This window comes from Myxine glutinosa, chromosome 9, assembly GCF_964187855.1.
Source record: "Myxine glutinosa chromosome 9, kmMyxGlut1.1, whole genome shotgun sequence".
Classification (NCBI taxonomy): domain Eukaryota; kingdom Metazoa; phylum Chordata; class Myxini; order Myxiniformes; family Myxinidae; genus Myxine; species Myxine glutinosa.
In genome coordinates this window covers 119,663,495-119,688,239 of record NC_136269.1, presented here as the reverse complement: position 1 = coordinate 119,688,239, position 24,745 = coordinate 119,663,495, and the positions used below count along the sequence as shown (strand labels likewise).

At 48.6% G+C, this 24,745-nt stretch overlaps 1 protein-coding gene across 3 annotated transcripts in view; it reads right to left on the bottom strand.

The window, feature by feature from the left end:
* LYSET (lysosomal enzyme trafficking factor) overlaps positions 1 to 18,324 on the bottom strand; it is a 37,780-nt gene extending 19,456 nt beyond the window's left edge. Inside the window, exon 1 of one of the 3 annotated variants that reach the window (XM_078784823.1) lies at positions 18,143 to 18,324. The gene's annotated coding sequence lies outside the window, so the exon portion shown is untranslated. The other 2 variants (XM_068128385.2, XM_068128386.2) reach the window with 2 other exon arrangements.
* Positions 18,325 to 24,745: the final 6,421 nt, after the last annotated feature.

The following is a 24,745-nucleotide window of genomic DNA, read 5'->3' as shown; positions in this document are numbered from 1 at the left end:
TCCAATTTCTCACCGGTTCCCCCAAATCCTCGTTTCAAATTCCTCTCCGGTTCCCCCAAATCCTCGTTTCCAATTTCTCACTGGTTCCCCCAAATCCTCGTTTCCAATTCCTCACCGGTTCCCCCAAATCCTCGTTTCCAATTCCTCACCGGTTCCCCCAAATCCTCATTTCCAATTCCTCACCGGTTCCCCCAAATCCTCGTTTTGAATTCCTCACCGGTTCCCCCAAATTCTCGTTTCCAATTCCTCACCGATTCCCCCAAATTCTCATTTCTAATTCCTCACCGGTTCCCCCAAATCCTCGTTTCCAATTCCTCACCGATTCCCCCAAATTTTCGTTTGTAATTCCTCTATGGTTCCCCCAAATCCTCGTTTCCAATTCCTCACCAGTTCCCCAAATCCTCATTTCCAATTCCTCACCAGTTCCCCCAAATCCTCGTTTCCAATTCCTCACCAGTTCCCCCAAATTCTCGTTTCCAATTCCTCACCAGTTCCCCCAAATCCACGTTTCGAATTCCTCACCGGTTCCTCCAAATCCTCGTTTCCAATTCCTCACCGATTCCCCCAAATTTTCGTTTCTAATTCCTCACTGGTTCCTCCAAATCCTCGTTTCCAATTCCTCACCGGTTCCCCCAAATCCTCGTTTCCAATTCCTCACCAGTTCCCCCAAATCCTCGTTTCGAATTCCTCACCGGTTCCCCCAAATCCTCGTTTCCAATTCCTCACCAGTTCCCCCAAATCCTCGTTTCCAATTCCTCACCGGTTCCTCCAAATCCTCGTTTCCAATACCTCACCGGTTCCCCCAAATCTTCGTTTCGAATTCCTCACCGGTTCCCCCAAATCCTCGTTTCCAATTCCTCACCGGTTCCCCCAAATCCTCATTTCCAATTCCTCACCGGTTCCCCCGAATCCTCGTTTCGAATTCTTCACCGGTTCCCCCAAATCGTCGTTTCCAATAATTCCTCACCGGTTCCCCTAAATCCTCGTTTCCAATTCCTCACCGGTTCCCCCAAATCCTCGTTTCGAATTCCTCACCGGTTCCCCCAAATACTCGTTTCGAATTCCTCAGCGGTTCCCCCAAATCCTCGTTTCGAATTCCTCACCGGTTCCCCCAAATCCTCGTTTCGAATTCCTCACCGGTTCCCCCAAATACTAGTTTCGAATTCCTCAGCGGTTCCCCCAAATCCTCGTTTCGAATTCCTCACCGGTTCCCCCAAATCGTTGTTTCCAATTCCTCACCAGTTCCCTCAAATCCTCGTTTTGAATTACTCACCGGTTCCCCAAAATCCTCGTTTCCAATTCCTCACCGTTTCCCCCAAATCCTCGTTTCCAATTCCTCACAAGTTCCCCCAAATCCTCGTTTCGAATTCCTCACCGGTTCCCCCAAATCCTCATTTCCAATTCCTCACCGGTTTCTCCAAATCCTCGTTTCCAATTCCTCACCGGTTCCCCCAAATCCTCGTTTCGAATTCCTCACCGGTTCCCCCAAATCCTCGTTTCCAATTCCTCACCAGTTCCCCCAAATCCTAGTTTCAAATTCCTCACCGGTTCCCCCAAATCCTCGTTTCCAATTCCTCACCAGTTCCCCCAAATCCTCGTTTCCAATTCCTCACCAGTTCCCCCAAATCCTCGTTTCCAATTCCTCACCAGTTCCCCCAAATCCTCGTTTCCAATTTCGTCGGTTCCCCCCAATTCTCGTTTCCAATTCCTCACCGGTTCCCCCAAATCCTCGTTTCCAATTCCTCACCAATTCCCCCAAATCCTTGTTTTGAATTCCTCACCGGTTCCCCCAAATCCTTGTTTCCTATTCCTCACCAGTTCCCCCCAATCCTAGATTCAAATTCCTCACCGGTTCCTCCAAATCCTGGTTTCCGATTCCTCACCGATTCCCCCAAATCCTCGTTTCCAATTCCTCACCGGATCCTCCAAATCCTCGTTTCCAATTCCTCACCGGTTCCCCCAAATCCTCGTTTCCAATTCCTCACCGGTTCCCCCAAATCCTCGTTTCGAATTCCTCACCGGTTCCTCCAAATCTTCGTTTCGAATTCCTCACCGGTTCCCCCAAATCCTCGTTTCCAATTTCTCACCGGTTCCCCCAAATCCTCCTTTCAAATTCCTCTCCGGTTCCCCCAAATCCTCGTTTCCAATTTCTCACTGGTTCCCCCAAATCCTCGTTTCCAATTCCTCACCAGTTCCCCAAATCCTCGTTTCCAATTCCTCACCAGTTCCCCCAAATCCTCGTTTCCAATTCCTCACCAGTTCCCCCAAATCCTCGTTTCGAATTCCTCACCGGTTCCTCCAAATCCTCGTTTCCAATTCCTCACCGATTCCCCCAAATTTTCGTTTCTAATTCCTCACTGGTTCCTCCAAATCCTCGTTTCCAATTCCTCACCGGTTCCCCCAAATCGTCGTTTACAATTCCTCACCGGTTCCTCCAAATCGTCATTTCACATTCCTCACCAGTTTCTCCAGATCCTCATTTCCAATGCCTCACCGGTTCCCCTAAATCCTCGTTTCCAATTCCTCACCGGTTCCCCCAAATCATCGTTTGCAATTCCTCACCGGTTCCCCCAAATCATCGTTTCCAATTCCTCACCGGTTCCCCCAAATCCTCGTTTCGAATTCCTCACCGGTTCCTCCAAATCCTCATTTCGAATTCCTCACCGGTTCCCCCAAATCCTTGTTTCCAATTCCTCACCGGTTCCCCCAAATCCTCGTTTCCAATTCCTCACCGGATCCCCCAAATCCTCGTTTCAAATTCCTCACCGGTTCCCCCAAATCCTCGTTTACAATTCCTCACCGGTTCCCCCAAACACTCGTTTCCAATTCCTCACCGATTCCCCCAAATCCTCCTTTCCAATTACTCACTGGTTCCTCCAAATCCTCGTTTACAATTCCTCACCGGTTCCCCCAAATAATCGTTTCCAATTCCTCACCAGTTCCCCCAAATCCTCGTTTCCAATGCCTCACCGGTTCCCCTAAATCCTCGTTTCCAATTCCTCACGGGTTCCCACAAATCCTCGTTTTGAATTCCTCACCGGTTCCCCCAAATCCTCGTTTCGAATTCTCACCGGTTCCCCCAAATTCTCGTTTCCAATTCCTCACCGGTTCCCCCAAATCGTCGTTTCCAATAATTCCTCACCGGTTCCCCTAAATCCTCGTTTCCAATTCCTCACTGGTTCCCCCAAATCCTCGTTTCGAATTCCTCACCGGTTCCCCCAAATACTCGTTTCGAATTCCTCAGCGGTTCCCCCAAATCCTCGTTTCGAATTGCTCACCGGTTCCCCCAAATCCTCGTTTCGAATTCCTCACCGGTTCCCCCAAACCTCCTTTCCAATAATTCATCAGCGGTTCCCCCAAATCCTCGTTTCGAATTCCTCACCGGTTCCCCCAAATCCTGGTTTCCAATTCCTCACCGGTTCCCCCAAATCCTCGTTTCGAATTCCTCACCGGTTCCCCCAAATTGTCGTTTCCAATAATTCCTCACCGGTTCCCCTAAATCCTCGTTTCCAATTCCTCACCGGTTCCCCCAAATCCTCGTTTCGAATTCCTCAGCGGTTCCCCCAAATCCTCATTTCGAATTACTCACCGGTTCCTCCAATTCCTCACCAGTTCCCCCAAATCCTCGTTTCGAATTCCTCACCGGTTCCCCCAAATCCTCATTTCCAATTCCTCACCAGTTCCCCCAAATCCTCGTTTCCAATTCCTCACCGGTTCCTCCAAATCCTCGTTTCCAATACCTCACCGGTTCCCCCAAATTTTCGTTTCGAATTCCTCACCGGTTCCCCCAAATCCTCGTTTCGAATTCCTCACCGGTTCCCCCAAATACTCGTTTCGAATTCCTCAGCGGTCTCCCCAAATCCTTGTTTCGAATTCCTCACCGGTTCCCCCAAATCCTCGTTTCGAATTCCTCACCGGTTCCCCCAAATCCTCGTTTCGAATTCCTCACCGGTTCCCCCAAATCCTCGTTTCCAATACCTCACCGGTTCCCCCAAATCCTCATTTCCAATTCCTCACCGGTTCCCCCAAATCCTCGTTTCCAATTCCTCACCGGTTACCCCAAATCCTCGTTTCCAATTCCTCGCCAGTTCCCCCAAATCCTAGTTTCGAATTCCTCACCGGTTCCTCCAAATCCTGCTTTCCGATTCCTCACCGATTCCCCCAAATCCTCGTTTCCAATTCCTCACCGGATCCTCCAAATGCTAGTTTCCAATTCCTCACCAGTTCCCCCAAATCCTCGTTTCGAATTCCTCACCGGTTCCTCCAAATCTTCATTTCGAATTCCTCACTGGTTCCCCCAAATACTCATTTCCAATTCCTCACCGGTTCCCCCACATCCTCGTTTCCAATTCCTCACCGGTTCCCCCAAATCCTCGTTTCCAATTCCTCACCGGTTCCCCCAAATCCTCGTTTCCAATTCCTCATCGGTTCCCCCAAATCCTCCTTTCCAATTCCTCACCGGTTCCCCCAAATCCTCGTTTCCAATTCCTCACCGGTTCCCCCAAATCCTCGTTTTGAATTCCTCACCGGTTCCCCCAAATCCTCGTTTTGAATTCCTCACCGGTTCCCCCAAATCCTTGTTTCCAATTCCTCACCAGTTCCCCCAAATCCTAGTTTCAAATTCCTCACCGGTTCCTCCAAATCCTGGTTTCCGATTCCTCACCGATTCCCCCAAATCCTCGTTTCCAATTCATCACAGGATCCTCCAAATCCTCGTTTCCAATTCCTCACCGGTTCCCCCAAATCCTCGTTTCCAATTCCTCACCGGTTCCCCCAAATCCTCGTTTCGAATTCCTCACCGGTTCCTCCAAATCTTCGTTTTGAATTCCTCACCGGTTCCCCCAAATCCTCGTTTCGAATTCCTCACCGGTTCCTCCAAATCTTCGTTTCGAATTCCTCACCGGTTCCCCCAAAACCTCGTTTCCAATTCCTCACCGGTTCCCCCAAATCCTCGTTTCAAATTCCTCTCCGGTTCCCCCAAATCCTTGTTTCCAATTCCTCACCGGTTCCCCCAAATCCTCGTTTCCAATTCCTCACTGATTCCCCCAAATTTTCGTTTGTAATTCCTCTCTGGTTCCCCCAAATCCTCGTTTCCAATTCCTCACCGGTTCCCCAAATCCTCGTTTCCAATTCCTCACCAGTTCCCCCAAATCCTCGTTTCCAATTCCTCACCAGTTCCCCCAAATTGTCGTTTCCAATTCCTCACCAGTTCCCCCAAATCCTCGTTTCCAATTCCTCACCAGTTCCCCCAAATCCTCCTTTCGAATTCCTCACCGGTTCCCCCAAATCCTCGTTTCCAATTCCTCACCAGTTCCCCCAAATCCTCGTTTCCAATTCCTCACTGGTTCCCCCAAATCCTCGTTTCCAATTCCTCACCGGTTCCCCCAAATCCTCGTTTCCAATTTCGTCGGTTCCCCCCAATTCTCGTTTCCAATTCCTCACCGGTTCCCCCAAATCCTCGTTTCCAATTCCTCACCAATTCCCCCAAATCCTTGTTTTGAATTCCTCACCGGTTCCCCCAAATCCTTGTTTCCTATTCCTCACCAGTTCCCCCCAATCCTAGATTCAAATTCCTCACCGGTTCCTCCAAATCCTGGTTTCCGATTCCTCACCGATTCCCCCAAATCCTCGTTTCCAATTCCTCACCGGATCCTCCAAATCCTCGTTTCCAATTCCTCACCGGTTCCCCCAAATCCTCGTTTCCAATTCCTCACCGGTTCCCCCAAATCCTCGTTTCGAATTCCTCACCGGTTCCTCCAAATCTTCGTTTCGAATTCCTCACCGGTTCCCCCAAATCCTCGTTTCCAATTTCTCACCGGTTCCCCCAAATCCTCGTTTCAAATTCCTCTCCGGTTCCCCCAAATCCTCGTTTCCAATTTCTCACTGGTTCCCCCAAATCCTCGTTTCCAATTCCTCACCGGTTCCCCCAAATCCTCGTTTCCAATTCCTCACCGGTTCCCCCAAATCCTCATTTCCAATTCCTCACCGGTTCCCCCAAATCCTCGTTTTGAATTCCTCACCGGTTCCCCCAAATTCTCGTTTCCAATTCCTCACCGATTCCCCCAAATTCTCATTTCTAATTCCTCACCGGTACCCCCAAATCCTCGTTTCCAATTCCTCACCGATTCCCCCAAATTTTCGTTTGTAATTCCTCTATGGTTCCCCCAAATCCTCGTTTCCAATTCCTCACCAGTTCCCCAAATCCTCGTTTCCAATTCCTCACCAGTTCCCCCAAATCCTCGTTTCCAATTCCTCACCAGTTCCCCCAAATCCTCGTTTCGAATTCCTCACCGGTTCCTCCAAATCCTCGTTTCCAATTCCTCACCGATTCCCCCAAATTTTCGTTTCTAATTCCTCACTGGTTCCTCCAAATCCTCGTTTCCAATTCCTCACCGGTTCCCCCAAATCGTCGTTTACAATTACTCACCGGTTCCTCCAAATCGTCATTTCAAATTCCTCACCAGTTTCTCCAAATCCTCATTTCCAATGCCTCACCGGTTCCCCTAAATCCTCGTTTCCAATTCCTCACCGGTTCCCCCAAATCATCATTTGCAATTCCCCACCGGTTCCCCCAAATCATCGTTTCCAATTCCTCACCGGTTCCCCCAAATCCTCGTTTCGAATTCCTCACCGGTTCCTCCAAATCCTCATTTCGAATTCCTCACCGGTTCCCCCAAATCCTTGTTTCCAATTCCTCACCGGTTCCCCCAAATCCTTGTTTCCAATTCCTCACCGGATCCCCCAAATCCTCGTTTCAAATTCCTCACCGGTTCCCCCAAATCCTCGTTTACAATTCCTCACCGGTTCCCCCAAACACTCGTTTCCAATTCCTCACCGATTCCCCCAAATCCTCCTTTCCAATTACTCACTGGTTCCTCCAAATCCTCGTTTACAATTCCTCACCGGTTCCCCCAAATACTCGTTTCCAATTCCTCACCAGTTCCCCCAAATCCTCGTTTCCAATGCCTCACCGGTTCCCCTAAATCCTCGTTTCCAATTCCTCACGGGTTCCCACAAATCCTCGTTTTGAATTCCTCACCGGTTCCCCCAAATCCTCGTTTCGAATTCTCACCGGTTCCCCCAAATTCTCGTTTCCAATTCCTCACCGGTTCCCCCAAATCGTCGCTTCCAATAATTCCTCACCGGTTCCCCTAAATCCTCGTTTCCAATTCCTCACCGGTTCCCCCAAATCCTCGTTTCGAATTCCTCACCGGTTCCCCCAAATACTCGTTTCGAATTCCTCAGCGGTTCCCCCAAATCCTCGTTTCGAATTGCTCACCGGTTCCCCCAAATCCTCGTTTCGAATTCCTCACCGGTTCCCCCCAAACCTCCTTTCCAATAATTCATCAGCGGTTCCCCCAAATCCTCGTTTCGAATTCCTCACCGGTTCCCCCAAATCCTGGTTTCCAATTCCTCACCGGTTCCCCCAAATCCTCATTTCGAATTCCTCACCGGTTCCCCCAAATTGTCGTTTCCAATAATTCCTCACCGGTTCCCCTAAATCCTCGTTTCCAATTCCTCACCGGTTCCCCCAAATCCTCGTTTCGAATTCCTCACCGGATCCCCCAAATCCTCGTTTCAAATTCCTCACCGGTTCCCCCAAATCCTCGTTTACAATTCCTCACCGGTTCCCCCAAACACTCGTTTCCAATTCCTCACCGATTCCCCCAAATCCTCCTTTCCAATTACTCACTGGTTCCTCCAAATCCTCGTTTACAATTCCTCACCGGTTCCCCCAAATACTCGTTTCCAATTCCTCACCAGTTCCCCCAAATCCTCGTTTCCAATTCCTCAGCGGTTCCCCCAAATCCTCGTTTCCAATTCCTCAGCGGTTCCCCCAAATCCTCGTTTCCAATTCCTCAGCGGTTCCCCCAAATCCTCGTTTCTAATTCCTCTCCGGTTCCCCCAAATCCTCGTTTCCAATTTCTCACTGGTTCCCCCAAATCCTCGTTTCCAATTCCTCACCGGTTCCCCCAAATCCTCGTTTCCAATTCCTCACCGGTTCCCCCAAATCCTCATTTCCAATTCCTCACCGGTTCCCCCAAATCCTCGTTTTGAATTCCTCACCGGTTCCCCCAAATTCTCGTTTCCAATTCCTCACCGATTCCCCCAAATTCTCATTTCTAATTCCTCACCGGTTCCCCCAAATCCTCGTTTCCAATTCCTCACCGATTCCCCCAAATTTTCGTTTGTAATTCCTCTATGGTTCCCCCAAATCCTCGTTTCCAATTCCTCACCAGTTCCCCAAATCCTCGTTTCCAATTCCTCACCAGTTCCCCCAAATCCTCGTTTCCAATTCCTCACCAGTTCCCCCAAATCCGCGTTTCGAATTCCTCACCGGTTCCTCCAAATCCTCGTTTCCAATTCCTCACCGATTCCCCCAAATTTTCGTTTCTAATTCCTCACTGGTTCCTCCAAATCCTCGTTTCCAATTCCTCACCGGTTCCCCCAAATTGTCGTTTACAATTACTCACCGGTTCCTCCAAATCGTCATTTCAAATTCCTCACCAGTTTCTCCAAATCCTCATTTCCAATGCCTCACCGGTTCCCCTAAATCCTCGTTTCCAATTCCTCACCGGTTCCCCCAAATCATCGTTTGCAATTCCTCACCGGTTCCCCCAAATCATCGTTTCCAATTCCTCACCGGTTCCCCCAAATCCTCGTTTCGAATTCCTCACCGGTTCCTCCAAATCCTCATTTCGAATTCCTCACCGGTTCCCCCAAATCCTTGTTTCCAATTCCTCACCGGTTCCCCCAAATCCTCGTTTCCAATTCCTCACCGGATCCCCCAAATCCTCGTTTCAAATTCCTCACCGGTTCCCCCAAATCCTCGTTTACAATTCCTCACCGGTTCCCCCAAACACTCGTTTCCAATTCCTCACCGGTTCCCCCAAATCCTCCTTTCCAATTACTCACTGGTTCCTCCAAATCCTCGTTTACAATTCCTCACCGGTTCCCCCAAATACTCGTTTCCAATTCCTCACCAGTTCCCCCAAATCCTCGTTTCCAATGCCTCACCGGTTCCCCTAAATCCTCGTTTCCAATTCCTCACGGGTTCCCACAAATCCTCGTTTTGAATTCCTCACCGGTTCCCCCAAATCCTCGTTTCGAATTCTCACCGGTTCCCCCAAATTCTCGTTTCCAATTCCTCACCGGTTCCCCCAAATCGTCGTTTCCAATAATTCCTCACCGGTTCCCCTAAATCCTCGTTTCCAATTCCTCACCGGTTCCCCCAAATCCTCGTTTCGAATTCCTCACCGGTTCCCCCAAATACTCGTTTCAAATTCCTCAGCGGTTCCCCCAAATCCTCGTTTCGAATTGCTCACCGGTTCCCCCAAATCCTCGTTTCGAATTCCTCACCGGTTCCCCCCAAACCTCCTTTCCAATAATTCATCAGCGGTTCCCCCAAATCCTCGTTTCGAATTCCTCACCGGTTCCCCCAAATCCTGGTTTCCAATTCCTCACCGGTTCCCCCAAATCCTCATTTCGAATTCCTCACCGGTTCCCCCAAATTGTCGTTTCCAATAATTCCTCACCGGTTCCCCTAAATCCTCGTTTCCAATTCCTCACCGGTTCCCCCAAATCCTCGTTTCGAATTCCTCAGCGGTTCCCCCAAATCCTCGTTTCGAATTACTCACCGGTTCCCCCAAATCCTCGTTTCCAATTCCTCACCAGTTCCCCCAAATCCTCATTTCGAATTCCTCACCGGTTCCCCCAAATCCTCGTTTCCAATTCCTCACCAGTTTCCCCAAATCCTCGTTTCCAATTCCTCACCGGTTCCTCCAAATCCTCGTTTCCAATACCTCACCGGTTCCCCCAAATCTTCGTTTCGAATTCCTCACCGGTTCCCCCAAATCCTCGTTTCGAATTCCTCACCGGTTCCCCCAAATACTCGTTTCGAATTCCTCAGCGGTCTCCCCAAATCCTCGTTTCGAATTCCTCACCGGTTCCCCCAAATCCTCGTTTCCAATTCCTCACCGGTTCCCCCAAATCCTCGTTTCGAATTCCTCACCGGTTCCCCCAAATCCTCGTTTCCAATACCTCACCGGTTCCCCCAAATCCTCATTTCCAATTCCTCACCGGTTCCCCCAAATCCTCGTTTCCAATTCCTCACCGGTTACCCCAAATCCTCGTTTCCAATTCCTCGCCAGTTCCCCCAAATCCTAGTTTCGAATTCCTCACCGGTTCCTCCAAATCCTGCTTTCCGATTCCTCACCGATTCCCCCAAATCCTCGTTTCCAATTCCTCACCGGTTCCCCCAAATCCTCGTTTTGAATTCCTCACCGGTTCCCCCAAATCCTCGTTTTGAATTCCTCACCGGTTCCCCCAAATCCTTGTTTCCAATTCCTCACCAGTTCCCCCAAATCCTAGTTTCAAATTCCTCACCGGTTCCTCCAAATCCTGGTTTCCGATTCCTCACCGATTCCCCCAAATCCTCGTTTCCAATTCCTCACAGGATCCTCCAAATCCTCGTTTCCAATTCCTCACCGGTTCCCCCAAATCCTCGTTTCCAATTCCTCACCGGTTCCCCCAAATCCTCGTTTCGAATTCCACACCGGTTCCTCCAAATCTTCGTTTTGAATTCCTCACCGGTTCCCCCAAATCCTCGTTTCGAATTCCTCACCGGTTCCTCCAAATCTTCGTTTCGAATTCCTCACCGGTTCCCCCAAAACCTCGTTTCCAATTCCTCACCGGTTCCCCCAAATCCTCGTTTCAAATTCCTCTCCGGTTCCCCCAAATCCTTGTTTCCAATTCCTCACCGGTTCCCCCAAATCCTCGTTTCCAATTCCTCACTGATTCCCCCAAATTTTCGTTTGTAATTCCTCTCTGGTTCCCCCAAATCCTCGTTTCCAATTCCTCACCGGTTCCCCAAATCCTCGTTTCCAATTCCTCACCAGTTCCCCCAAATCCTCGTTTCCAATTCCTCACCAGTTCCCCCAAATCGTCGTTTCCAATTCCTCACCAGTTCCCCCAAATCCTCGTTTCCAATTCCTCACCAGTTCCCTCAAATCCTCCTTTCGAATTCCTCACCGGTTCCTCCAAATCCTCGTTTCCAATTCCTCACAGATTCCCCCAAATTTTCGTTTCTAATTCCTCACTGGTTCCTCCAAATCCTCGTTTCGAATTCCTCACTGGTTCCCCCAAATCGTCGTTTCGAATTCCTCACCGGTTCCTCCAAATCCTCGTTTCCAATGCCTCACCGGTTCCCCCAAATCCTCGTTTCCAATTCCTCACCGGTTCCCCCAAATCCTTGTTTCCAATTCCTCACCGGTTCCCCCAAATCCTCGTTTCCAATTCCTCATCGGTTCCCCCAAATCCTCGTTTCCAATTCCTCACCAGTTCCCCCAAATCCTTGTTTTGAATTCCTCACCGGTTCCCCCAAATTCTCGTTTCCAATTCCTCACCGGTTCCCCCAAATCGTCGTTTCCAATAATTCCTCACCGGTTCCCCTAAATCCTCGTTTCCAATTCCTCACCGGTTCACCCAAATCCTCGTTTCGAATTCCTCACCGGTTCCCCCAAATACTCGTTTCGAAATCCTCAGCGGTTCCCCCAAATCCTCGTTTCGAATTGCTCACAGGTTCCCCCAAATCCTCGTTTCGAATTCCTCACGGGTTCCCCCAAATCCTCGTTTCCAATAATTCATCAGCGGTTCCCCCAAATCCTCGTTTCGAATTCCTCACCGGTTCCCCGAAATCCTGGTTTCCAATTCCTCACCGGTTCCCCCAAATCCTCGTTTCGAATTCTTCACCGGTTCCCCCAAATCGTCGTTTCCAATAATTCCTCACCGGTTCCACTAAATCCTCGTTTCCAATTCCTCACCGGTTCCCCCAAATCCTCGTTTCGAATTCCTCACCGGTTCCCCCAAATACTCGTTTCGAATTCCTCAACGGTTCCCCCAAATCCTCGTTTTGAATGCCTCACCGGTGCCCCCAAATACTCGTTTCGAATTCCTCACCGGTTCCCCCAAATACTCGTTTCGAATTCCTCAGCGGTTCCCCCAAATCCTTGTTTCGAATTCCTCACCGGTTCCCCCAAATCCTTGTTTCCAATTCCTCACCAGTTCCCCCAAATCCTCATTTTGAATTACTCACCGGTTCCCCCAAATCCTCGTTTCCAATTCCTCACCAGTTCCCCCAAATCCTCGTTTCGAATTCCTCACCGGTTCCTCCAAATCCTCGTTTCCAATTCCTCACCGGTTCCCCCAAATCCTCGTTTCAAACTCCTCAGCGGTTCCCCCAAATCCTCGTTTCGAATTCCTCACCGGTTCCCCCAAATCCTCATTTCGAATTCCTCACCGGTTCCCCCAAATACTCGTTTCGAATTCCTCAGCGGTTCCCCCAAATCCTCGTTTCGAATTCCTCACCGGTTCCCCCAAATCCTCGTTTCCAATTCCTCACCAGTTCCCCCAAATCCTCGTTTCGAATTCCTCACCGGTTCCTCCAAATCCTCGTTTCCAATTCCTCACCGGTTCCCCCAAATCCTCGTTTCAAACTCCTCAGCGGTTCCCCCAAATCCTCGTTTCGAATTCCTCACCGGTTCCCCCAAATCCTCGTTTCGAATTCCTCACCGGTTCCCCCAAATACTCGTTTCGAATTCCTCAGCGGTTCCCCCAAATCCTCGTTTCGAATTCCTCACCGGTTCCCCCAAATCCTCGTTTCCAATTCCTCACCAATTCCCCCCAAATCCTCGTTTCGAATTCCTCACCGGTTCCCCCAAATCCTCGTTTCCAATTCCTCACCAGTTCCCCCCAAATCCTCGTTTCGAATTCCTCACCGGTTCCCCCAAATCCTCGTTTCCAATTCCTCACCAGTTCCCCCAAATCCTCGTTTCGAATTCCTCACCGGTTCCCCCAAATCCTCGTTTCCAATTCCTCACCGGTTTCTCCAAATCCTCGTTTCCAATTCCTCACCGGTTCCCCCAAATCCTCGTTTCGAATTCCTCACCGGTTCCCCCAAATCCTCGTTTCCAATTCCTCACCAGTTCCCCCAAATCCTAGTTTCAAATTCCTCACCGGTTCCCCCAAATCCTCGTTTCCAATTCCTCACCGGTTCCCCCAAATCCTCGTTTCCAATTCCTCACTGGTTCTTCCAAATCCTCATTTCCAATTCCTCACCGGTTCCCCCAAATCCTCGTTTCCAATTCCTCACCGGTTCCCCGAAATCCTCGTTTCCAATTCCTCACCGGTTCCCCCAAATCCTCGTGTCCAATTCCTCACCGGTTCCCCCAAATCCTCGTTTCGAATTCCTCACCGGTTCCCCCAAATCCTCGTTTCCAATTCCTCACCGGTTCCCCCAAATCCTCGTTTCCAATTACTCACTGGTTCCTCCAAATCCTCGTTTTCCAATTCCTCACCGGTTCCCCCAAATCCTCGTTTCCAATTCCTCACCAGTTCCCCCAAATCCTCGTTTCCAATGCCTCACCGGTTCCCCTAAATCCTCGTTTCCAATTGCTCACTGGTTCCCTTAAATCCTCGTTTCCAATGCCTCACCGGTTCCCCTAAATCCTCGTTTCCAATTGCTCACTGGTTCCCCTAAATCCTCGTTTAGAAATCCTCAACGGTTCCCCCAAATCCTCGTTTCCAATTCCTCACCAGATCCCCCAAATCGTCGTTTCCAATTCCTCACCGGTTACCCCAAATCGTCGTTTCAAATTCCTCACCGGTTCCCCCAAATCCTGGTTTCCAATTCCTCACGGGTTCCCGCAAATCCTCGTTTCCAATTCCTCACCGGTTCCCCCAAATTCTAGTTTCCAATTCCTCACCGGTTCCCCCAAATCGTCCTTTCCAATAATTCCTCACCGGTTCCCCTAAATCCTCGTTTCCAATTCCTCACCGGTTCCCCCAAATCCTCGTTTCGAATTCCTCACCGGTTCCCCCAAATCGTCGTTTCCAATAATTCCTCACAGGTTCCCCTAAATCCTCGTTTCCAATTCCTCAGCGGTTCCCCCAAATCCTCGTTTCAAATTTCTCACCGGTTACCCAAAATCCTCGTTTCGAATTCCTCACCGGTTCCTCCAAATCCTCGTTTCTAATTCCTCACCGGTTCCCCCAAATCCTCGTTTCCAATTCCTCACCGGTTTCCCCAAATCCTCGTTTCGAATTCCTCAGCGGTTCCCCCAAATCCTCGTTTCGAATTCCTCACCGGTTCCCCCAAATCCTCGTTTTGAATTCCTCACCGGTTCCCCCAAGTCCTCGTTTCGAATTCCTCACCGGTTCCCCCAAATCCTCGTTTCCAATAATTCCTCAGCGGTTCCCCTAAATCCTCGTTTCCAATTCCTCACCGGTTCCCCCAAATCCTCGTTTCCAATTCCTCACCAGTTCCCCCAAATACTCGTTTCGAATTCCTCACCGGTTCCCCAAAATCCTCGTTTCGAATTCCTCACCGGTTCCTCCAAATCCTCGTTTCGAATTCCTCAGCGGTTCCTCCAAATCCTCGTTTCCAATTCCTCACCGGTTCCCCCAAATCCTCGTTTCTAATTCCTCAGCGGTTCCCCCAAATCCTCGTTTCCAATTCCTCAGCGGTTCCCCCAAATCCTCGTTTCCAATTCCTCAGCGGTTCCCCCAAATCCTCGTTTCCAATTCCTCAGCAGTTCCCCCAAATCCTCGTTTCCAATTCCTCACCAGTTCCCCCAAATCCTCGTTTCGAATTCCTCAGCGGTTCCCCCAAATCCTCGTTTCGAATTCCTCAGCGGTTCCCCCAAATCCTCGTTTCTAATTCCTCACCGGTTCCTCCAAATCCTCGTTTCCAATTCCTCACCAGTTCCCCCAAATCCTCGTTTCGAATTCCTCACCGGTCCCTCCAAATCCTCGTTTCCAATTCCTCACCAGTTCCTCCAAATCCTCGTTTCCAATTCCTCATCGGTTCCCCCAAATCCTCATTTCCAATTCCTCACCGGTTCCCCCAAATCCTCGTTCCCAATTCCTCACCGGTTCCCCCAAATCCTCGTTTCCAATTCCTCACCAGTTCCTCCAAATCCTCGTTTCCAATTCCTCACCGGTTCCCCCAAATCCTCGTTTCTAATTCCTCAGCGGTTCCCCCAAATCCTCGTTTCCAATTCCTCAGCGGTTCCCCCAAATCCTGGTTTCCAATTCCTCACGGGTTCCCGCAAATCCTCGTTTCCAATTCCTCACCGGTTCCCCCAAATTCTAGTTTCCAATTCCTCACCGGTTCCCCCAAATCGTCGTTTCCAATAATTCCTCACCGGTTCCCCTAAATCCTCGTTTCCAATTCCTCACCGGTTCCCCCAAATCCTCGTTTCGAATTCCTCACCGGTTCCCCCAAATCGTCGTTTCCAATAATTCCTCACAGGTTCCCCTAAATCCTCGTTTCCAATTCCTCAGCGGTTCCCCCAAATCCTCGTTTCAAATTTCTCACCGGTTACCCAAAATCCTCGTTTCGAATTCCTCACCGGTTCCTCCAAATCCTCGTTTCTAATTCCTCACCGGTTCCCCCAAATCCTCGTTTCCAATTCCTCACCGGTTTCCCCAAATCCTCGTTTCGAATTCCTCAGCGGTTCCCCCAAATCCTCGTTTCGAATTCCTCACCGGTTCCCCCAAATCCTCGTTTCGAATTCCTCACCGGTTCCCCCAAGTCCTCGTTTCGAATTCCTCACCGGTTCCCCCAAATCCTCGTTTCCAATAATTCCTCAGCGGTTCCCCTAAATCCTCGTTTCCAATTCCTCACCGGTTCCCCCAAATCCTCGTTTCCAATTCCTCACCAGTTCCCCCAAATACTCGTTTCGAATTCCTCACCGGTTCCCCCAAATCCTCGTTTCGAATTCCTCACCGGTTCCTCCAAATCCTCGTTTCGAATTCCTCAGCGGTTCCTCCAAATCCTCGTTTCCAATTCCTCACCGGTTCCCCCAAATCCTCGTTTCTAATTCCTCAGCGGTTCCCCCAAATCCTCGTTTCCAATTCCTCAGCGGTTCCCCCAAATCCTCGTTTCCAATTCCTCAGCGGTTCCCCCAAATCCTCGTTTCCAATTCCTCAGCGGTTCCCCCAAATCCTCGTTTCTAATTCCTCAGCGGTTCCCCCAAATCCTCGTTTCCAATTCCTCAGCGGTTCCCCCAAATCCTCGTTTCCAATTCCTCAGCGGTTCCCCCAAATCCTCGTTTCCAATTCCTCAGCGGTTCCCCCAAATCCTCGTTTCGAATTCCTCAGCGGTTCCCCCAAATCCTCGTTTCTAATTCCTCACCGGTTCCTCCAAATCCTCGTTTCCAATTCCTCACCAGTTCCCCCAAATCCTCGTTTCGAATTCCTCACCGGTTCCTCCAAATCCTCGTTTCCAATTCCTCACCAGTTCCTCCAAATCCTCGTTTCCAATTCCTCATCGGTTCCCCCAAATCCTCGTTTCCAATTCCTCACCGGTTCCCCCAAATCCTCGTTTCCAATTCCTCACCGGTTCCCCCAAATCCTCGTTTCCAATTCCTCACCAGTTCCTCCAAATCCTCGTTTCCAATTCCTCACCGGTTCCCCCAAATCCTCGTTTCTAATTCCTCAGCGGTTCCCCCAAATCCTCGTTTCCAATTCCTCAGCGGTTCCCCCAAATCCTCGTTTCCAATTCCTCAGCGGTTCCCCCAAATCCTCGTTTCCAATTCCTCAGCGGTTCCCCCAAATCCTCGTTTCGAATTCCTCAGCGGTTCCCCCAAATCCTCGTTTTGAATTCCTCAGCGGTTCTCCCAAATCCTCGTTTCTAATTCCTCACCAGTTCCTCCAAATCCTCGTTTTCAATTCCTCACCAGTTCCCCCAAATCCTCGTTTCGAATTCCTCACCGGTTCCTCCAAATCGTCGTTTCCAATTCCTCACCGGTTCCCCCAAATTCTAGTTTCCAATTCCTCACCGGTTCCCGCAAATCCTCGTTTCCAATTCCTCACCGGTTCCCCCAAATTCTAGTTTCCAATTCCTCACCGGTTCCCCCAAATCCTCGTTTCCAATTCCTCACCGGTTCCCGCAAATCCTCGTTTCCAATTCCTCACCGGTTCCCCCAAATCCTCGTTTCCAATTCCTCACCGGTTCCCCCAAATTCTAGTTTCCAATTCCTCACCGGTTCCCCCAAATCCTCGTTTCCAATTCCTCAGCGGTTCCCCCAAATCCTCGTTTCCAATTCCTCACCAGTTCCCCCAAATCCTCGTTTCGAATTCCTCACCGGTTCCTCCAAATCCTCGTTTCTAATTCCTCACCGGTTCCCCCAAATTCTAGTTTCCAATTCCTCACCGGTTCCCCCAAATCGTCGTTTCCAATAATTCCTCACCAGTTCCCCCAAATCCTCGTTTCCAATTCCTCAGCGGTTCCCCCAAATCCTCGTTTCCAATTCCTCAGCGGTTCCCCCAAATCCTCGTTTCCAATTCCTCACCAGTTCCCCCAAATCCTCGTTTCCAATTCCTCACCAGTTCCCCCAAATCCTCGTTTCCAATTCCTCAGCGGTTCCCCCAAATCCTCGTTTCCAATTCCTCACCAGTTCCCCCAAATCCTCGTTTCCAATTCCTCACCAGTTCCCCCAAATCCTCGTTTCCAATTCCTCACCAGTTCCCCCAAATCCTCGTTTCCAATTCCTCACCAGTTCCCCCAAATCCTCGTTTCCAATTCCTCACCAGTTCCCCCAAATCCTCGTTTCCAATTCCTCACCAGTTCCCCCAAATCCTCGTTTCCAATTCCTCACCGGTTCCTCCAAATCCTCGTTTCCAATTCCTCACCGGTTCCTCCAAATCCTCGTTTCCAATTCCTCAGCGCTTCCCCCAAATCCTCGTTTCCAATTCCTCACCGGTTCCTCCAAATCCTCGTTTCCAATTCCTCAGCGCTTCCCCATGCATAATGCTGATTTGACTTTGAGGTTCTTGTTTTGAGGTTTGTGCATGTGCATACTTAACATCATTCGCAGATGTTTCTTGGTGATGTCATCAACAACCTCAGGCTCAACAACCCGAAATAACGAAATGAGTAATGGTTGGTTATATTTTCAATAAACACTTTGTTCCTCAGACATCACGCGCTTCTTGAATCAATAAAAACTTTTTCTCTGTCGGCTAATTTTTAAATGCAACTTCACAAAACGATTTGCCATTTTAAGTTGTACGTTAAAACGTTAAAAACTCCACTTACAGAGTCGGCGAAGTGTGATGCGCTGAGAGGGTTAACACTCACCTGTGAAATCAGCCAGATTGTCATAAAGATTTCAGGTTCCATTTACTTCCTGGTGCCGTCAGCTGGTCACGAATCTTGTGTGTACAGTAGACGCCGCGCCTCGACGTCATTCCGCACAAACCAATCGACTTCTCAATAGATCCGCCGCAGTGTACACTGTACACCGCCTCAGTAACCAAAATGAAGAAAGAAAATGAAGAAAGAAAATGAAGATTGAGAAAGTTAATAGTGTTGTTGAGGCCGTAACTATATGCTGAAATATAACTGAAAATAAAATAAAAATAAAAATAAAGAAAATAAAATATTTTACCTGAAAATAATCTGAAAATATAAAAGGGAAACAAATTATTAAAAGGCGACATAAGCTGAAAAAAAATATTTAACAGCAAAGGGAAAAATTATTAAAATATGAGATGGGAGTGGGACGCCAGTTGTATTGCAAAAATATGCGTCAATACACCACCAATAGTCTATATTCATTTTATTTTTGTTCTCTTTCTCAACGTGTATGTTATATTCTTCATTTGTTTTACATATACAAGATAAAAATGCTCGACATATACGTATCCTACTATCCCATACCTCGACGATGATACCATATATCGACGTACACCACTTGCAATTGGTTTAATCTATACACCGTTCAAATTTAGGAACGCGTGAACGAAGCTCAGCCCTCAGGGGTTTTCAGAAATTAAAAAAGACAAGTCAGGAGACGACTATGGTTCACGAGCGAGCGGTATTCAATGACAAAGGTCAAAACCGACATTGAAAATATATAAATAGGAATGTATTATCTGTCATGAGACTAGTTAGCTACACAATACCGAAAATTCGGTTCAATTCCAACAACTTTGAAAATTTGACCTTTGTGACCTTGAAATGTCAAAACGAAGGTTACTGACCTTGAAATGAGATAGAAAATAATGTATAACGAGTTATGAGGTTAGTTAGCTACACAATACCGAAAATTCGGTTCGATTCCGACAAATTTGAAAATTTAACCTTTGTGACCTTCAAAGGTCAAAGGTCGATGATTCTGAAATTTGTTGGAAAACTTGTATTTCATGATGTATGTGATAATATAAGATCATGTACGACATTTCACCCTATCAGAAAGCGAACAATGTAATAAAACCATCAAAAATCGACTTTTCTAAATTTCGTGACCTTGTGACCTTGACCTTGGGGCGAAAATGAAAAATCGAGCTCAATGGGGCTGGACACATGACATTGGCCTAACTAAATACCAAAACCCCTGCCAGATTCCACCAACCTCCTCGGAGAAGATGTAGCTTGAACTCGATTACCCCCGAAAAAGACATCTTTTTCGGGCGTGGCTCCGCCCACAATGGGCGCAATACGCCCACTCTAGGCAGGACACAACTAGATCATGATATCAACCTCCCACCCAAGTTTCATCAAGATCGGATGATATCATCGGGTAGTTATGCTGCGGACAGACAGACAGACAGACACACACCCATGACGAATATAGTGGTCACTCTGTTTGATAACTCGTGAACCAAAAATAGTGAAACCGACCGAATTACCACAGGTATGGTCTCATGCTGCAGTGGACCAAATTATAATGACATTTTATATGGACAGGATTACACCATACCTCTGTTGACCATTTTGGTCACCTGACTTTGTGCACCTTCCAAGAGATCTATAGACTGTCCCGTTGTAAATTATGCTTCCAAGTTTGAGACCAGTCGGCCAATAATTGTGGCCGAACTAGTTAGTTAAACTAGTTACCGAAATAACTACCTGAAAGAGTGCGCGCAGGTATCCATCCATCCGTAAATCCATTAACATTTGACTAAAACGTCTCCTCACAAACTACCAGACCGATGAGGACCAAATTTGGTACAATTCATCAGGACAGTAAGGTCTCTTGGGGTTGTGCTCCCCCCTCTGGATTCGCACATTTAAAGGGGAGAAAAAGGGGGGTTTCCCCAAATATTGGTATTTCATCCAAAAAGCTTCTCAGAAATTGACAACCGGATCCAGACCAAATATTAATCCCATCTACAGTGTTAAGGGTTCCAACTATCTTCAGCTGCTGTTGAACCTTTTGAACGTCTCAAGAAAGACATCGCCAACTCCATTGCAAGGACATTGCATTGCTATACAATACAATACATTTACAATAATTACAATTACAATAACAATTACAATTACAATTACAATTACAATTAACAATTACAATTAAATTAATCAATTACAATTACAATTATAAGAATGCAATACATTTACAATACATTGCAATACATTTACAAGGGTTCCTTTCGTAGTTGAAAGAGACGCTTCCGATCATCAGTCTGGAAGGCTTGTTGCAATCTTCTCGAGAACTCTTGCTGGAAGTGAACAAAGGCATTCGGAAGTGAAAAATCAACAATGAGTAGATTATGAGGTGGCGTACCCGGTATCAAGGATTTTACTCTGTGCATGTTGCACATCACGTGTATTTTTCTATTTTTACCTCCGCCACAAAAGGTGAATGGAGGTTATATTTTCAACCCTGTCTGTCTGTTTGTCTGTCCGTTTGTGAACAAATATCTCAAAACGTTGTGGACGGATGCGGACGAAATTTGGCAGAGATGTAGCATATGTGACAAGGACGAAATGATTAGATTTTGGTGAAGATCTGTATAAGGATTCGGATATGTTAGTTAATTAAATTTTTAGATGATTCTTCACCATTGAGAGATTGGGCCAAAAACTATACATAGCACGATATCTCAAAAAATTATGGACGGATTTGGACGAAACTTTGTGGACAGGTTGTGTGTGTGACAAGGAAGAACCGATTCTATTTTGGTGAAGATCTGAATATGGATTCGGATATGGGATTTATTTAAATTTTTAAGTGATTCTTCACCATTGAGAGATAGGGCCAAAACGATACATAGCAGGATATCTCAAAAAGTTATGGACGGATTTGGACGAAACTTTGTGAACAGGTTATGTGTGTGACAAGGAAGAATCGATTCAATTGTGGTGAATATCCGCATCCGGTTAGTGGAATTTTTAAAGTGATTCTTCACCATTGAGTGATACGGCCAGGCACGAGGAGGTATGCTCTCAACTGAGTGCCGTTCTTGTTGTCCCCCGTCGCACCGCGGAGCGAAAGGGGGACTATGGTTTTCCCCTCCGTCCGTGCGTGCGTTCGTCCGTGTGTCCGGTGCGTCCGTCCGTGTGTCCGTGCGTGCGTGCGGGCATGCGTGCGTACGTGCGTACGTGCGTAAGCGAAGGACCGAATTTTAATTTGGTGTGTGGGTACAACCCACGTCAAAATCCAAGATGGCCGCCACCATGTATGTCTGAACCTTGTGAGCGGAATATCTTGAAAAATAAGCGAAGTACCAACTTCTAATCTGGTGTGTGGGTGTATCTATATATATAAAACACAGTTTGTGTGTGTGTGTGTGTGTGTGTGTGTGTGTGTGTGTGTGTGTGTGTGTGCGTGTGTGTGTGCGTGTGTGTGTGTGTGTGTGTGCGTGTGTGTAATGTTACCGATAGACTCCGAAACGGAGAGGCTCACGTGCTTGATATTTGGCATAGACATGGCCATTGAGCCTGGGACGAACATGGCCGAAACAATATTTGACGAGATCCATATTTTTTATTCATATTTACCTCAGCGCATTTCAGCGAAGTACCCGCTAATGTCAGCCAGTGCGAGCAGCTCGCTGATTCGCTCAGAGCGATCACGTGATGTTCCATCCCCGCCGCTAGACTGATTCGCTCAGAGCGATCACGTGATGTGACCATTGCCATTCACTCCACATAGGTGGAGATGCAGTTACCGGGCGCCATCTTGGTTGGCATTCGATGCTGGGCGATGGTGATTTCCGTCACACGTTTGCACGTAATTCAGAGCGAAAAGCGATCGTGTTTTGTGTCGATTTTTGTCGATTTTGTGCGATATGAATTAAATGTCTTTGATAGGGACCGGTAATTCCGCCAGGGGCGCTGCGCGCACTACTTACGTCACGCTGTGCATGGCACTCTGTGACCGCCGTTGCGGTGCAATGCTTTGCGGGCAAATCGTTTTTATGCCATGGTATGTCATATTTTGGACTTAACCACTCTTCATGACCGATCATGTGACATCGACACACTCATGGCTACCACTGAGACGGATCCTGGTTTCACGTGAGTCATATTTACCATATTTGCTCGATTTTTGAAACCGATGCATGCAAATATCGTGTCTATACCACACCTAAAATATTTTTTAGAAAGAATAAGCACATCTCCCCTTTGAAAGTGCCCCTTGAAGTGTGTCCAGGTGGAATTTCTAAGTCGTAGGTCTTAGCAACTCTCAGCAATCTTTTACCGCATGGATTTATCTCGAGTATTTACTAAACTGTGCTAAGTTGAAGTTGCGTACATATTTCAGCAGTTTTCAATGTAAATCGGTGTAATGTAACCTCCCCCCTCCCCTCCTACCCCTCACCCTCCTCTCCTACCCCTCCCCCTCCCCTCCTACCCCTCACCCTCCCCTCCTACCCCTCCCCCTCCCCTCCTACCCCTCACCCTCCCCTCCTACCCCTCACCCTCCCCTCCTACCCCTCCCCTCTCCCCCTCCCACCCCCTCCCATCCCTCACCCTCCCCCCCTCCCCTCCCCTCCCCCTATCCCCCTCCCCCTCCCATCCCTTACCCTCCACCCCCTCCCCCTCCCCCTCCCCCTCCCATCCCTTACCCTCCCCCCTCCCCCTCCCTCTCCCCTCCCCCCTCTCCCTCCACCCCTCCCCTCCCCTCTCCCCCCTCTCCCTCCCCCTTACCCCTCCCCTCTCCCCCCCTTCCCCTCCCCTCCCCCCCTCCCCTCTCCCCCTCCCTCTCCCCCCTACCACCCCTTCCCATCCCTCACCCTCCCCATCCCCCCCCTCTTCTCCCCTCTCCCCCTCCCCCTCTTCTCCCCTCTCCCCCTCCTCCTCCCCCTCTTCTCCCCTCCCCCCCTCTTCTCCCCTCCCCTCTCCCCCTCCCCCCTACCACCCCTTCCCATCCCTCACCCTCCCCATCCCCCCCCTCTTCTCCCCTCTCCCCCTCCCCCTCTTCTCCCCTCTCCCCCTCCTCCTCCCCCTCTTCTCCCCTCCCCCCCCTCTTCTCCCCTCCCCCCTCCCCTCCCCCGCCCGGCAATGCCGGGTACTTCTGCTAGTATAGTCATAAGGAAGAACGCTATTGAAAATTGGGTCGCCACGTCAAAATCCAAGATGGCCGCCACCATATATATGTCTGAACCTTGTGTTACGTGCTCCTCCCCAAACCCCGGTCACAGTGTACCTCCGAGCCCCGAAAGGAGACACGGCAGAAAGATGTGTTAGTCTGTGTGTCAATGACCAATGGTGAAACCACACCAATTGTTACCAAAAAAACAAGTATTGTATTAAGGTCACACAAGAATAACAGCACAAGAACACTATTAATCAATTGTACAACAAATATTATATCATTCCTATGATGGTACCATCAGTTTCTTACAATATAAGTCACTGTGCTCCAAGTGAGCGAAAAGAACATTCCCAAAGTCTCTGTCCCGGCACCAAGCCAAAGTTGATCCACGCTCCGGTGATCGTAAGAAAAATGTCGTATCGAGACCAGAATCCAGTTCGGCTGACAGTCGCGCTGCCAAAGAGGCGCAAAGGTGCCCTCAAAAGGTGACTGGGAAATCACACCTTCGGGTATGAAAGTTCAACGGCTCCCAAACTGAGAACCACAAATTCCCAATCGAAATCCACGTTACACACGCAAACAAGGCTAACGGCTGGGTGCGGTGAAATGGCTGGAGCGAGGTGAAAAGGCTGGAGCGATGCAAAATGGCAGGAGCGAGGCAAAATGGCCGACGGGCCCGTACTGGAGGCGTACCTGCACTCCAACAACGATTCTCTTCGGAATCAACCGCAAAACCTGTCACGCAGGTTTATCTGTCACAGCGATCACAACTCTGTCGCAGGAATCCCTTTCCCAGGAAACCCAAGTTCGCTCGTGACCCCCGTTCGCTAGTGTCTCCTCGAGACCTCAAAGCAGCTCTGCTTTTCTTCCCGACCTCACTTGCTCCGCTTTTTCACGTCCTCCAGCCTCCTCTTCTTCTTCCGGTTCCTCCCGATCCGGTTTCCGGTTTCTTTTAAAACACTAATTTTTTACCTTTTGAAAACAGTTATCTCCATTTCACTTAAACGATAACAATAATAGTACATGGAACCAAAAATGCTTACAGTGGATGAAAACCACAACGACGGAAGTGACGAATCCGTAACACTCTCCACCATCAAGAAAGAAAGTTTGAACATAGTGAAAACTTTCTTTTCATGCAAAAACCCTTTTTAACAAACAAGTAAAACTCACCCCCAAATGATCAATTCGCGTGAGCAACAATAATTAATATTCCCCAGAAGAAAGCAGCGAAACTTCCAAACAACCTACAGGAATTTCCAAAGTTAGTTCACTCTGGATAAAGCATCAGCAACGACATTGTCCCTGCCCTTTACATGCTCAATTTCCAAGTTGAACTCCTGCAAAGCCAAACTCCATCTCATCAACCTCTGATTTTTATTTTTCATTTTTTGAATGAAGGTTAAGGGGTTGTGATC